Source organism: Podarcis bocagei, assembly GCF_964188305.1.
Source record: "Podarcis bocagei genome assembly, chromosome: 8".
Lineage (NCBI taxonomy): Eukaryota > Metazoa > Chordata > Lepidosauria > Squamata > Lacertidae > Podarcis > Podarcis bocagei.
The window spans coordinates 37,732,078-37,745,839 of NC_138133.1; positions in this window are offsets into that span (position 1 = coordinate 37,732,078).

Below are 13,762 nucleotides of genomic sequence, written 5' to 3' on the forward strand. Positions count from 1 at the left end.
GAAATGTTGTGGAGGAGCTAAAATGGGGTAATACATCATGAGGAGATCCCATCCCCTGGGTTTCCTATAGGAAGACTGGGAAATTAATAACTATTTATTTTGCTTTGATTTTTACTTTCAGTAGTTAACAGTAACTGTTTTGTAACTTGATTGTTAGAACCACAGCATTTTCCAGGCAATGTGCTAATTTTCTTACCTCAGAAAGGATATGTGCTGTGAAAGTAAGCCTCATTGTTACAATAAATGTGCTGGTCATAAGTCACCAAAAGACTCTTCTTGTTTTTGCTTCTATGAACAAATATAATGTCAGTGTTATATCTATGAATTGGATTATTTGTGGTTAATAAAGGTTTACAGACTAATGAACAAGACATCAATTTCTTAAATTTACTGAGCAGAACAAATACAGTACTATAAAACCCAGCATGTAAATAGCAGACAAGACACCATCAATTTTGCCTAGTTTGTTCAGCTGCTGATTTAAAATCTAACAGGCACCTTGGCACCTAATCTAAATCTCTATTTTTTACATTCTTGCATAGCATGTAGATAGAATAAATTCATATTCACAGGTTTAAGTATTGGGGCTTTGCCACCTATTTGTGCAGGATTCAAATCTTGGAAAAGTAAAAGTTTTTTTAAATAAAATAGTACACCCTTTAAGTTAAAATAATGGTGTATAATACCCTATATTAGCTGGCTTTTTCAGTGATGTAAAAACATATAATACGATTCTTGGAGACATCCAATGTCTTGTCTGTGCCCCAGAATTGCAAACCCACATTCTATAGTCCAAATTATTTTTTTAATCCTCCTCTGTGCATCATGGAGAAGCCCAGGGTCAAAGCTCCCTTTCCTTGGGTGTGCAGAAGTAATCGTGTGTTTTTTGGATCCAGGCAATATTTCATTGTGGATGTTTAGGTTGAGCAGAAATAGTAAAGCATTTGAATTCCCTATAACCCTTCATTGGGCAGAATTAGGCAGAATGGCAGAACTCATCATTCTACCCAACAAAGAAAGATTAGAGCTTGCATGTGTCTGCAGCGGCCTGTATTGGTCCAATAAACTATATAATTCAGTCTACTTTGAACTATCTTTAGAACATATATTTGCAGAAGTGGTTCAACCCATCATTAGTAAACTAAATCCTTTCCCCTCCCCCTCCCAATGCTCTTAGCCAGGGGTAGGCAACCTAAGGCCCGGGGGCTGGGTTCTCAATCCAGCCCACGGAAGGTTGGGGAATCAGCATATTGTTACATGAGTAGAATGTGTGCTTTTATTTAAAATGCATCTCTGGGTTATTTGTGGGGCATCGGAATTAGTTCATTTTTTCCCTTCAAAATATAGTCCTGCCTACCACATGGTCTGAGGGACGGTGGACTGGCCCATGGCTGAAAAAGGTTGCTGACCCCTTCTCTTAGCTCTGGGAAGCTTCACAAATGGAGGATATCCCTGGTGTACCTTGAAATTATAAACTTTATGTTGCCATGTTGGCATTCTTTTACTGTTTCTTTCGGATGACATTGTTTCGTTTTAAGTCATTTAAACTGAAACCACTTCCTGAGAAAGCCTAGGAGAAATATGTTAGGATCCAGCTAATTTAGCATATTAATTACCTAAGCCCTAACATATGGCGTTAGGTGTTTGTATTATCTTAACAGATAAAACACATCCTTTTTGCCTGTGGATACCTTGGAAGTGCTGGTGTTCTCTTGTGGAGCCAGATGGTTTCTAATTAGCAAGGTAGTTGCCTGCAAGACCATTCTTCACTGCTGACAAATAACTCCAGTCTCATTTCCATTTAAATGGCTGTAGCATGTACCTAACCCAATTAGAAGGAAGTTCTTTGATTTCATACTGCGTAGGAAAAAAAATAACACATTCTTTTCACTCAAAACACTGATAGGTCCCGGTTTTCCAGTTCTGTGGGTCCTGGTGTTCCTATACTTTCATTGATACACTTCTATGAGAATGTGGATTAAAAATAATATAATAAATGATAAATCAATAAGTAAGAGCATTGCTATTCTGTTAGCACCCCAATATGAAAAACAAAATAAGAGAGCTGATATATTATTGTGATAGTTCTTTGCCTTCTACTGTTCCTTATAGAAAATTGCGTCAACATGCCTGATACTATTTCAAAATTCCGAAGAGGTAAATTTGGGGCTGACCTTGATGAGATGGAATGCAACTAATGTGCATGTATGGTTTTGGTTATGTTATGCCAAAAGCAACCAAGGGGGAGTCTGATAAGCCTCTGGACCATGAGGATGGGGAGGGAAAATTTTAACTCTTTCATTCCCCAACATGGCCCCAATTTAAAAAAGAAAATCTCCTCTCTGAAGTTGTTATTTGCCTTTTGAGGAACTCTCTGCTGATAGGAACTTGGAGAAAATAAGAGCTTTCCTTTAAATGCATATGGCAGCTTTGGGGTGGGGATTTTTGCTGGGAAATTCTTTGGTCTTTGGATACAGTGATGCCAGATCATTTTGAATTAGCAAGGCAGCTGCTTGCAATACTTACTTACATAACCAAAGCATGCACATTGCTTGCCTTTATGGAACATCTAGTTTTGCCCTTAGTCTCCACTGATGGAACTTTAGCCTTAGCACTGCATTGAATACAAGCCAAGGTAACTTAATTTGTGCATAACAAAAGTGTTCAGAGAATTCTGCATTGGAACTCTTGTAAAGTAATCCCAGTGATAGATTCACATAACCCTGCCAGTTCTGTTTTTAGATTTATTTCTCTCCTGTACTTTCTTCAATATCTCATCCTCAATATAAAACAACCAAAATTAATACTCATAAAGGATTAATATAATAAGATACAAAGAACAAGTAGCAGTAAATAGAATGGATGGTTCCTTATATCAATTTATTACCAGTTTTATCCTGACAGACCATGCGTTTAATATCTCAGTTGCATCAATTCTTGATTTGGCCCATGCTCAAAAGTTAATTCCTTTCATTCCAACCTTACTCATTGACAAACAGCATACCTACCTGGAACTGCTGGTATGTCTTCTGTAGGACAAAGACGTAAAATTCTATAGCTCATTTGTCTTTTTCTCAAGTTGGAAAACATATCCATTTAGTTCCTATTTCTATCTTGCTCTGCTGTCAAAAATTTTGTGTCCCAAAGTGGCTCATGTCAATGAAATAATGAGACACAGTTTCTGTCCTAAGATTCGATGAAGAAGAAGAAGAAGAAGAAGAAGAAGAAGAAGAAGAGTTTGGATTTGATATCCCGCTTTATCACTACCCTAAGGAATCTCAAAGCAGGAGTGGGGAAGCAAACCCAGTTCACCAGATTACGACTCCACTGCTCTTAACCACTGGCTTAGAGGAGGGAGACCATGTTTGTTGGGGCTGGTGTGAGTTGTAGTTCAGCAACAACTGGAGGGCCAAAGGGTCCCCACATCTGCTTTAGATGAACTTCTTTAGTCTTCCCAAACACAGATAGATGTGAGAGCGACCTTTTTCAAATTCAGATCCCTTCATACTTCCCTCTTTATTAGAAGGGACAATGTCATTTCTAAAGTGGGAGGAAGGATTGTCATGATCCCACAGTCAGACTCACCACATCTGAAGGACAAGGCGATGGCTTTAGAGGAAGTGTCAGAGTGCGAGAGGGAACTGCTCTCAACACTAACCCAGAGGAAAGACAGACATGAAATGGTTATCATTGAAGTTCCCTGGAGACAACAATCAAAGGTATAATCAGGCATATAAAGGGATACGGTATGAAAGCAGCCTTAGGGAAGTGAGTTCAATATAAAAAGGAACATTTTATATGATCTGTGTGCTTGAAATAAGACAAGCTCTTGAAAGGCAAACTTTTCAGTGAGGTATCCTGACTGTGTGCGGAAAATGAAATTGATTCATGTACTTGTTCTGCATGTTGTTATATTTCTCTGTGAACAAAAAGATATCATTTTAAATATTTTATCCTTCATGCCATATGCTTTTCGTCAAATGCCTCTGCATAAAGAGAGAGGAATTTATTCACTATAATCACTCTTGTCTGTTTTCCAGTTTCAAAGGAAAGAGATTGTGACAGAGACATTCATTCACAGATGTCCTGAATGTCACCCTATTGTGTCCTCTGGAACAGTGGCATCACTTTGGCAGGGGGAGGGGTTAGCAGAAGGGGGGGGGAGATTCCTTCCCCAGTCACAACTTGGAGCAAGGGTTTGAAATGGGCATGACAAACTGTTAAAATGTTGAATTATGTAATGTTTTGTTTTTAATTTGGCATGAATTGTATTTATTTTCTCAAGGTGGTAGCTGAAGAGCCAGCTATCTGCTTGCTGGGCAGTTTGCAGGACAGGAGATCAGCCAAATGGCCCATTGTGTCTTCTTATTGGATTTGTTCCAATAACCTAATACAGTAAAGTATGTTCAGCTGAGGAAACTGCTGATGAAGACAAGAAACCTTCTTGCGGCCAGGCATGGCTGACCAGTAGTGACCAGCAGGTTTTTTTCCTGTGCCATTCCTTCTACGCTCACTTAGAAAGCAGCAAGTAAAAGCAGTGGTCCACAAGTCCTTAGTCCCTCCTTGGAGAAAACTTCTTACTGTTTGTTTATTCTGATGAATTTCATTGAGAATAAATTTTGCTGAGTGATCAGTGATTGCTTTCTAATTGTTCATATTTCTTGAAGGGAGTGCACTTCAAATACAATGTATGACCCGTATGCAATTTTTAAAAGGAAACTTGTAGCTGGCTTATGCAAGTCTCAACTATTTCTGTGTTTCTGTTGAATTAAATTAGAAATGCATTGTATGTCTTGTTCTTTAAAAACATTGGTGAAGAACCTGCAGCCCAAAGTCTCAGCCAAATTTCGCATGGATGAGGGCAGCCCAGCCCAGCACAAGGGAAGAAGGTCAGAAGACAGAAAAAAGAGGAGAAGACAATTGAAAAAAGAGGAGAAGACAGTTGAAAATTCTGAAGGCCTGAGATGATTGTGACATATGGGGTGAGCTGCACCCTGGGACCAAACTTGACATATAGTTCCCTCAAACGTGTGCCACAGCCCTGCAATGATTTTCTCCTGATCTCTTTAACTCCATTGCATACAGTCATCTCTGCCCAAACTGGTATATGATATGCCCCTGTGGAAATTACATTTTCTCTTACACCCCATGAATGGTCAACCCCAACAGAGTCCTTTAATCTGATTTGGGTTACTGACCAAATCACACATAAGTCCATACAGCAGTCCCAACTCTGCACTTTATAGAAAACAATACACCAGAGGTATGGGAGTCTATGAAAGTGGTAGAATGGGGTACGTGCTTCAAAGAAAGGTTTCTAATGAAGAAAAGGACCAATGAGCAAGTAAGATCCTTGGAACAATTCCTAAGTTTTTATTACAAATTTATATTGTCACTGGATCATGTAACATACATAAGCAAATAAAAAATGGAAGGAGTTGAAAGCTTTAGCTTTAGTGCTGTTTTTGAAAGAAATTTTCTGAAGATGGATAAAGGTTCCAAGCTTATGGTTAATAGATTGGGGGGGGGGACTGCACCATCCTAGAATTGATGGCACCATAGGACAACTGGTACAAAACTTTATTCATCATCACAGATCTGCCAGAGGTTTGTGGATTTCTGTAGTTCTCTATATGATTTCTGTTGTTGTTGTTGTTGTTGTTGTTGTTGTTGTTGTTGTTGTTATTATTATTATTATTATTATTATTATTATTAATTACCACTATTTATTACATTTGTATACTGCCCTTCATCCGCAGATCACAGGATGGTTCACAACATAAAAATACTAAATGAAAACACAAAATACCTAATAAAGCAAAAGCAAAACAAAGCAAAGCAACAACCCAGTGTCATGCAGACACATTTAAAAGGCCATAACATGTTAATCAGTCAAAGGCCTGGTTGAAGAGAAATGTTTTCGCCTGGTGTCTAAAGATATGTAATTAAGGCTCCAGATGAACCTCCCTAGGGAGAGCAATTCACAAATGTGGGCCACCCTCTGGACCGCTCATGGAGGAGGCACATGAAGAAGGAATCCAGATGATGATTGCAGGGTCTGGATTGATTTATATGGAAGAGTGGTGGTCCTTGAGGTATTGCGGTCCTGAGCCATTTAAGGCTTTATAGGTCAAAACAGCACCAAATCAGGGCCCATTAATTAACTGGCAGTCAGTGCAATTGGGCCAGGATCAACGTAATAATGCTCAAGCCATCTTGCCCCAGTGAGCAACCTGGTCACAAAATTCTGCTCACCTTCCCTAGAACAAATTCACCATTTCAAAATGGCATCTTCCTTTGCTGGGAAAGGTGGACAGGGCATCTTTGGATAAGCATATCTCTACAGAAGACATTGCGGATGCCATTAAAAATCTTAAATCTGGGAAAGACCATGGAACCAATGGGTATACTAATCCCTTTTTTTAAGCTTTTAAGGAATCCTTGCTATCCCATCTAACAAACTTGTTAAATTATATTTTAGAAGGAATCCCTCTATCCTAAACATGGCGACAATCTAGGATTGTGGTTATCCCCAAACCTTTTAAGGATCTGTCAAAAGTGGACTCTTACAGGCAGATTTCTTTCTTGATCATGGACTACAATATTTTCACCTCAGTTCTAGAGTAATAAACAAATTTGGACTCGGGTCTAAATTTGTATCAATTTTGCAACAAATGTCTTCTAGTTCTTAGGCTAATATATGCATCAATAATTTGGAATCAAGACAAATTGAAATCCAATTAGTTATGAAGCTGGGCTGCCTCCTTCTCTGTTATTATTCACTCTTGTTATGGAACCCCTAACAGCAAGAATTGAATTGGCTGTGCAGTCAGCTAGGATTAACATCAGTGACAAAAGGCTTTATATGGATGATAAGGCTGCTTTTACAACAAAACCCATTAGCACTTTTATTGCTTTAAGGGAGGAACTAAGTAATTTTTGCTTATTATTGGGGCCAAAAGTTAACTACTCTAAATACGAAGTGATATTCTACAGTGTGGATCCCAAAAATTCAGAGTTTTCCAAGGTATCTAACGTTCCAATAGCACACAGTAAATTTAGATATTTGGGTGTTCAAGTGACAAAGAACCTAAATAGACAGTATGCAGTAAATTATGGAAGCATTTGGAGGGCAATCAATAATGACCTGTTAATGTGGAATGAGCTTAATTTATAGGGTAATGAGTAGAGTAACAGCAGTTAAAATGATAACCCTTCCACTCCTTATATTTTTATTTCAAATGTTGCCAGTATAATTCCCTATGTCACATTAAAATAATTGGCAGAGAAAGCTGAATGCTTTCATTTTTCAATGCAAACACCCATATAGAAGAGCTTAACTATGCCAACCTTCGCAGTGTGGAAGTTGGTTTTTGTCAGCTGAGACATCTCATTCCTATTACTGTGGCTAATGATAGCAAACCCTGGGTAACTTTGGCATCTACACTGCAAGATGATTTTCCTTTAAACATACCCTTTTCAAAAGCACTCATTGCATTGGTTGATTAAACGGCTCACTAAATTTGCTTTTCATCTATGGATTAAATGCGTTGCACTGCTGGCTCTCCTTTGCTACCCCTTGGTCTACCATCGAACTTTTCTTTTCTTTTTAAAAAATATTTATTAGTTTTCCAACAAATTAAACACAACACTACAAAAAACCAAAAAAGAAAAAACATACAACAATACAATACAATACAATACAATACAATACAGAAAACACTACAAAACACTAACACATACAACTAACAAAACAAAACAAAAACCATTTCAAACACAGTCCAATTTCAATATCTTATCTTTCTTTCACTAATTTCCACGACCTCCTCACGCCTCCCTTTTTGTATTCCACTTCTATTAATTGTTTCAGCAAATCCTTTCCATCTTCCTCTGTTTTCTATCCTATAATTGTCTTAACACATTCTAACCTTATTTTTCCCTTTAATACTCTATTAAGCTATTTATACTTAATTCCTTATAACATTTCTACTAAAGCCATATAACTTCATTCCAACATTTTTCTAACATTCATTAATTTTACAGTATTTCTGTAAATAGTCTTTAAACTTTTTCCAGTCATCTTCCACCGACTCTTCTCCCTGGTCTCGGGTTCTGCCAGTCATTTCCGCCAATTCCATGTAGCCCATCAACTTCATCTGCCATTCTTCCCGGGTGGGTAAATCTTGTGTCTTCCAATATTTCGCGATGAGTATTCTTGCTGTTGTTGTTGCATACATACATAAAGTTCTATCCTTCTTTAACACCAATTGGCCGACCATGCCCAGGAGAAAGGCTTCTGGTTTCTTAAGGAAGGTATATTTAAATACCTTTTTCGTTTCATTATAAATCATCTCCCAGAATGTCTTAATCCTTGGGCACGTCCACCAAAGGTGAAAGAATGTACCTTCAGTCTCATTACATTTCCAACATTTATTATGGGGAAAATGGTAGATTTTTTCAAGCTTAACTGGCGTCATGTACCACCTATAAATCATTTTCATTAAATTTTCTCTTAGGGCATTACATGCCGTAAATTTCATACCTGTGGTCCATAACCGTTCCCAGTCAGCCATCATTATGTTATGTCCAACATCTTGTGCCCATTTAATCATAGCTGATTTCACCGTTTTATCCTGAGTGTTCCATTTCAACAGCAAGTTATACATTTTTGACAAATTCTTGGTTTTTGGATCTAACAATTCTGTTTCCAATTTTCATTTTTCCACCTGGAAACCAACTTTTTTGTCCAATTTGTATGCCTCCATTATTTGATAATAATGGAGCCAATCTCGCACTTTGTTTTTCAATTTTTCAAAGCTCTGCAATTTTATCCTGTCTCCATCTTGCACCAGAATTTCCCAATATTTCGGCCATTTGGCCTCCATATTGAGTTTTTTCTGTGCCTTCGCTTCCATTGGTGACAACCATCTTGGGGTTTTCTTTTCTAACAAATCCTTATATCTTATCCAAACATTAAACAATGCTTTTCTGACAATATGATTTTTAAACGCTTTATGTACTTTTACCTTATCGTACCACAAATATGCATGCCAACCAAATACATTGTTAAAACCTTCTAAGTCCAACACTTCAGTATTTTCAAGAAGCAGCCATTCTCTCAGCCAGCAAAAAGCAGCTGATTCATAATAAAGTTTAAGGTCTGGCAGGGCAAATCCACCTCTTTCTTTGGCATCCGTTAATATCTTAAATTTTATTCGAGGCTTCTTGCCCTGCCAAACAAATCTAGAGCTATCCTTCTGCCACTGCTTGAAACAATCCATCTTATCCAAAATTTGCAATGTTTGGAACAAAAATAACATCCTTGGCAGCACATTTGTTTTTATCACAGCGATTCGGCCTAACAATGATAACTTCAAATTTGTCCGTACTTCTAAATCCTTTTTCACTTCAGTCCAACATTTTTCATAATTATCCTTAAATAAATTCACATTTTTAGCAGTCATGTTAACCCCTAAGTATTTCACTTTTTTAACCAATGTTAGTTCTGTCTCCTCCTGAAACTTCTCTCTCTCATTCATAGTTAAATTTTTCTCTAAAACCTTGGTTTTTATCTTATTCAACTTAAAACCTGCAACCTGTCCAAATTCTTGAATCAGTTCCAATACCCTTTTAGTACTAGGTTCTGGCTCCTGTAGAGTCAATACAAAATCATCAGCAAATGCTTTCAGTTTGTACTGTTTAGCTCTCACTTGTATACCTTTAACCTCTTGGTCCTTTCTAATCATGTTTAACAAAACCTCGAGGACCAATATAAAAAGCAATGGAGAAATTGGGCAACCTTGTCGTGTCCCTTTTTCAATCTTAAACTCTTCTGTCATCCCATTATTCACAATTAATTTTGCCTTTTGTTCTGAATAAATTGCACCTATACCATTTTCAAAACCTTGTCCTACCCCCATCCCCTGTAAATTCTTCTTCATAAAACTCCAAGAAATATTGTCGGTGGTCTACCATCGAACTTTTCAGGACAAAGGCTGGATCTAGACACATCAAAGAAGCATTTCAGGAAAATGTGTTGTAAACTTTGTAAGAGAAATTGCCTCCACACCACCATCTGATGTCACAGTGTTATAATGCATAGACAACACATCTAAAACACTTTTTCTTTACCAATCTAACTGAGGCAAAAGATAGAACATATGGCATTTCGCATTGGCCACCTTATGGTTTGTATCTCTGAACAGGTTTTTCAAAGGATGCTACCATCTAAGGCTTGGTAGTCTGCAAGAAAAAACCCGCCTTTTGTCTATTGGGATGTCAATTACATTCTTTTCTCTTCAGTCCTACCAACTTGGCTCCACCCCACCTTCCACCAGACAAATTAAACCATGGCTGTTTCTTATGATTGTAGGACAGGCATAAGCAAAATCCAGCCCTCCAGATGTTTGGGACTACAATTCCCATCATCCCTGATTGCTGGTCCTGTTAGCTAGGGATGATGGGAATTGTTCCAAACATCTGGAGGGCTGGAGTTTGCCTATGCATGACCCAGCATTCTTGAACAAGCTTCTCAATAATGAAATCAGTACCCATAGAGGAGTCGTTAATGTGCATCAAAATTCATACTGAGTTGTGGTCAAGGGCACTGGCTTGATGTACCACTGGCCATCTGTTCTACTCTAACTCCCCTCTCCTTCTGCCTCTATATTTGCTTGTCTCCAATATCAGCCCAACCTGATGCCAATCTGTTATCTCAGTGTACAGAACCAATATTTTGCTGGCACGAATTTTATTAACTTGCTTTGGTCTCATCTTTCAAGAACAGATGGTGAGTAAAAGATACATCTTGTACTGATTGGGCTCATTCATGTTTTAAAGTGTGTTATATCTGTCAGTGAATAGTTTTATAACACCCCTCTTCTCTTTACACCAACAGCATTAACTACAGTTCATGTTGCTCATTTTCTTTCTAAAAAGGAGCAGATGGCGTGCTTGACGCTTGTTTTCCCTCCCTTCAACCTGGAGCAAATAACAGCCAACCACGGAAGTGCAGTGCCATGAAAGGTGAAGCTTTCAAAATGGCTTCTTTCTTCTACAGCAATTGGCTCCAATGATTTCCATTTCAAAGCAAGACTTTGAACAAATTAAAGAATGGATTAGGGAGGCTGGAATCAGGTTGTGAAATTCATGCCGGCAGCCTTACAGAGACTAAATGGGGAGGTCATGGAAGTTCAGCTGTTGATCAACAGCTCTCCTGATTGCTTCATCCAGTCTCTCCTCTGCCCTCATCACTATGGACTGAGGGAGTCTGAAATAATTGACTGCCAGCCACAGATCTGAGAGAAACATCAGAGAGGAAGCGAGTGCGAAGCATTAGGGCTGGGCCAAACTGCTATCTCCTTTAATCCTTTTCTCCAGTCTTAAGTTCAGGAATCCACATTTCCTCATCAGTTTGCAAAAATTTTTCTTTCTTCCAAGGTCCTTATGAAAATTCATCCTCATTTTAGTGCAAATTTCTCTCAATATACACATTTTTAATGCATTTTGCTTAATATATGCAGGCTTGGTTTTTTTAAATGTTATTTTCACTAATATATGCATTTTGATTCACACTTTACCCTACTTTGTGCATTTGCATATACATTACAAGGATGGAAAGCTGCCTTGAAAAATTCAGCAAAGTGCAAATTTCAAAAGATAGCTTTGATTAGGGCTGTATATTGTTTTGAAAACTTTGAATAAGATAGATTTACATTTAAATGCAAACTAAATAAAAAATTTTCTCCCACCCCTATGAAGGACATATGCATGAAGCCTGTCTTTTCTGTGCAATTGTTATGACCCAATCAACTTGGCCTGTAAATATGCTATAAATCTTTACATCCTATCCATTTATATGTTGCAGGGGACAGGATCATTCTGACTTAAGTAAAAGCATATGTGAATTTTGCAGTTCACTCTTCAATTATGATGACTGTATATTAATAAACACTTTGTCATTTTCTAGAATAACTGTTTATTTAACACTTACTATGATTTGTTGTGGGGAGGTTAGACAATGTTGTGTCAAGCAGTTGTTATTGCATACTTTCCAGAGTGTGCCAGGTCAGCCAGTAAGCTTTGTTCCTGAGAGAAAACAGGGTCTCCCTAGTTCTAGTCAACTACTCTAGAATACACCAGGGTATTTGTTTTAAAGATATATTGAGAGCATTGCAAGCTAAGAACCAAAACAAAGATCAATTTAGTCTTTGTGTACCTTTCTTCCCCAGCTATTACATGTTCCTCCAAGCTGTTTTGTTAATGTGTTGCAAAATTCTATTCAAACAATTGCTCTAAGACTGTGAGTGTTCATTCTCCAGAACTATCGAGTGCAATACGATAAAACAAAAGGGAAAAGAAAATAGCTCTAAGCAATAATTAATTTATATCTTTGGTGGGAGGAAGTCCTCTTCTTTCCTAAGTAGAGCAGAGACACCTAGTGGCAAAGATGGGGATATATTTCTGTAATTCACAAGAAATCCCAAGAAAGAAAGAAAAGAAACAAGATCTGCAGAGAAAAGTGATACAGTAATATCAATTTTAAAAATGTAACAAATTTCACTTCGTTTTTATTGATCAAGGGACCATTTCTTTTTGCATTTCTATTTCATTTATACTTTATCCTCCCAGGATTTTATCCCCCACATAATGTTGCATTGTGCAATTGACTTTATGTCCCCATACATTGCATCCCTATGGAGCAATAAGTAAATAAGTGTACTGAAATAAAGTGGAATGAACCTTGAGATGGGGGTATTTTTGACCAACTTGGGTTGGTTCACCAACTGCATCTGATGCTGCAAGATCCTGTCATTTTGGCTTGGTAGCTCACTGTGCAATTATATGCACATTTACTAAGAAGTAAGTCCTACTGGGCTTACAACCAGGTGAGCATGCTTTAGGATTGCATCCTTAGTCTTTTTCAAGTATTACCAATAGGTGTTAAGTTACTGTGTGAAGGGAGTCAATGGGAGTGAACATGCTACTTCTGCCCACCGTCATCCTACAAGTTTTGCAACCCTGGTTTTCTTGTGTTCTAAAAGCAAGTGGTAGGGGCTTAAGGAGTCCACTGATTAAGTTCACTGATTAAGATGGGCAACGAGTTGATGGGCAACAAGAACGAGATGAATGGTACTAGCACAGTCATCCCCACTGCCCTACCTCATGTGTCAGCACCTAGAGACGATTCTTGATAGACTACTGTGTATGTGGGATATCTTCGAAGATACTTCAAAGTCCACTTTGTCAGAAGTCTCTACCTGAAGCACCTCTGTCTTGTCAGGATTAATCCACAGTTACTTGGTCCCAATCCAGAACTTCCACAGCTTCACCTGACTCAGAAAACAAGAACACAGCTGAGTGTCATCAGTGTACTAATGTTTCCTGTTTGAGTATCCAGATGATCAGAGATACTTCAGACATACTAGGGATTACTACAGAGAAGAAAACACTGCACAGGCTACGTTTGATCTCCATTTCTCATTTTTTTTTGTTACAAACTAAGGTTCAGTTTAAGGGATGCGGGTGGCGCTGTGGGTTAAACCACAGAGCCTAGGACTTGCCGATCAGAAGGTCAGTGGTTCAAATCCCTGTGTCGGGGTGAGCTCCCGTTGCTCAGTCCCTGCTCCTGCCAACCTAGCAGTTCGAAAGCACATAAAAGTGCAAGTAGATAAATAGGTACCACTCCGGCAGGAAGGTAAACGGCGTTTCCGTGTGCTGCTCTGGTTCGCCAGAAGCGGCTTAGTCGTGCTGGCCACATGAC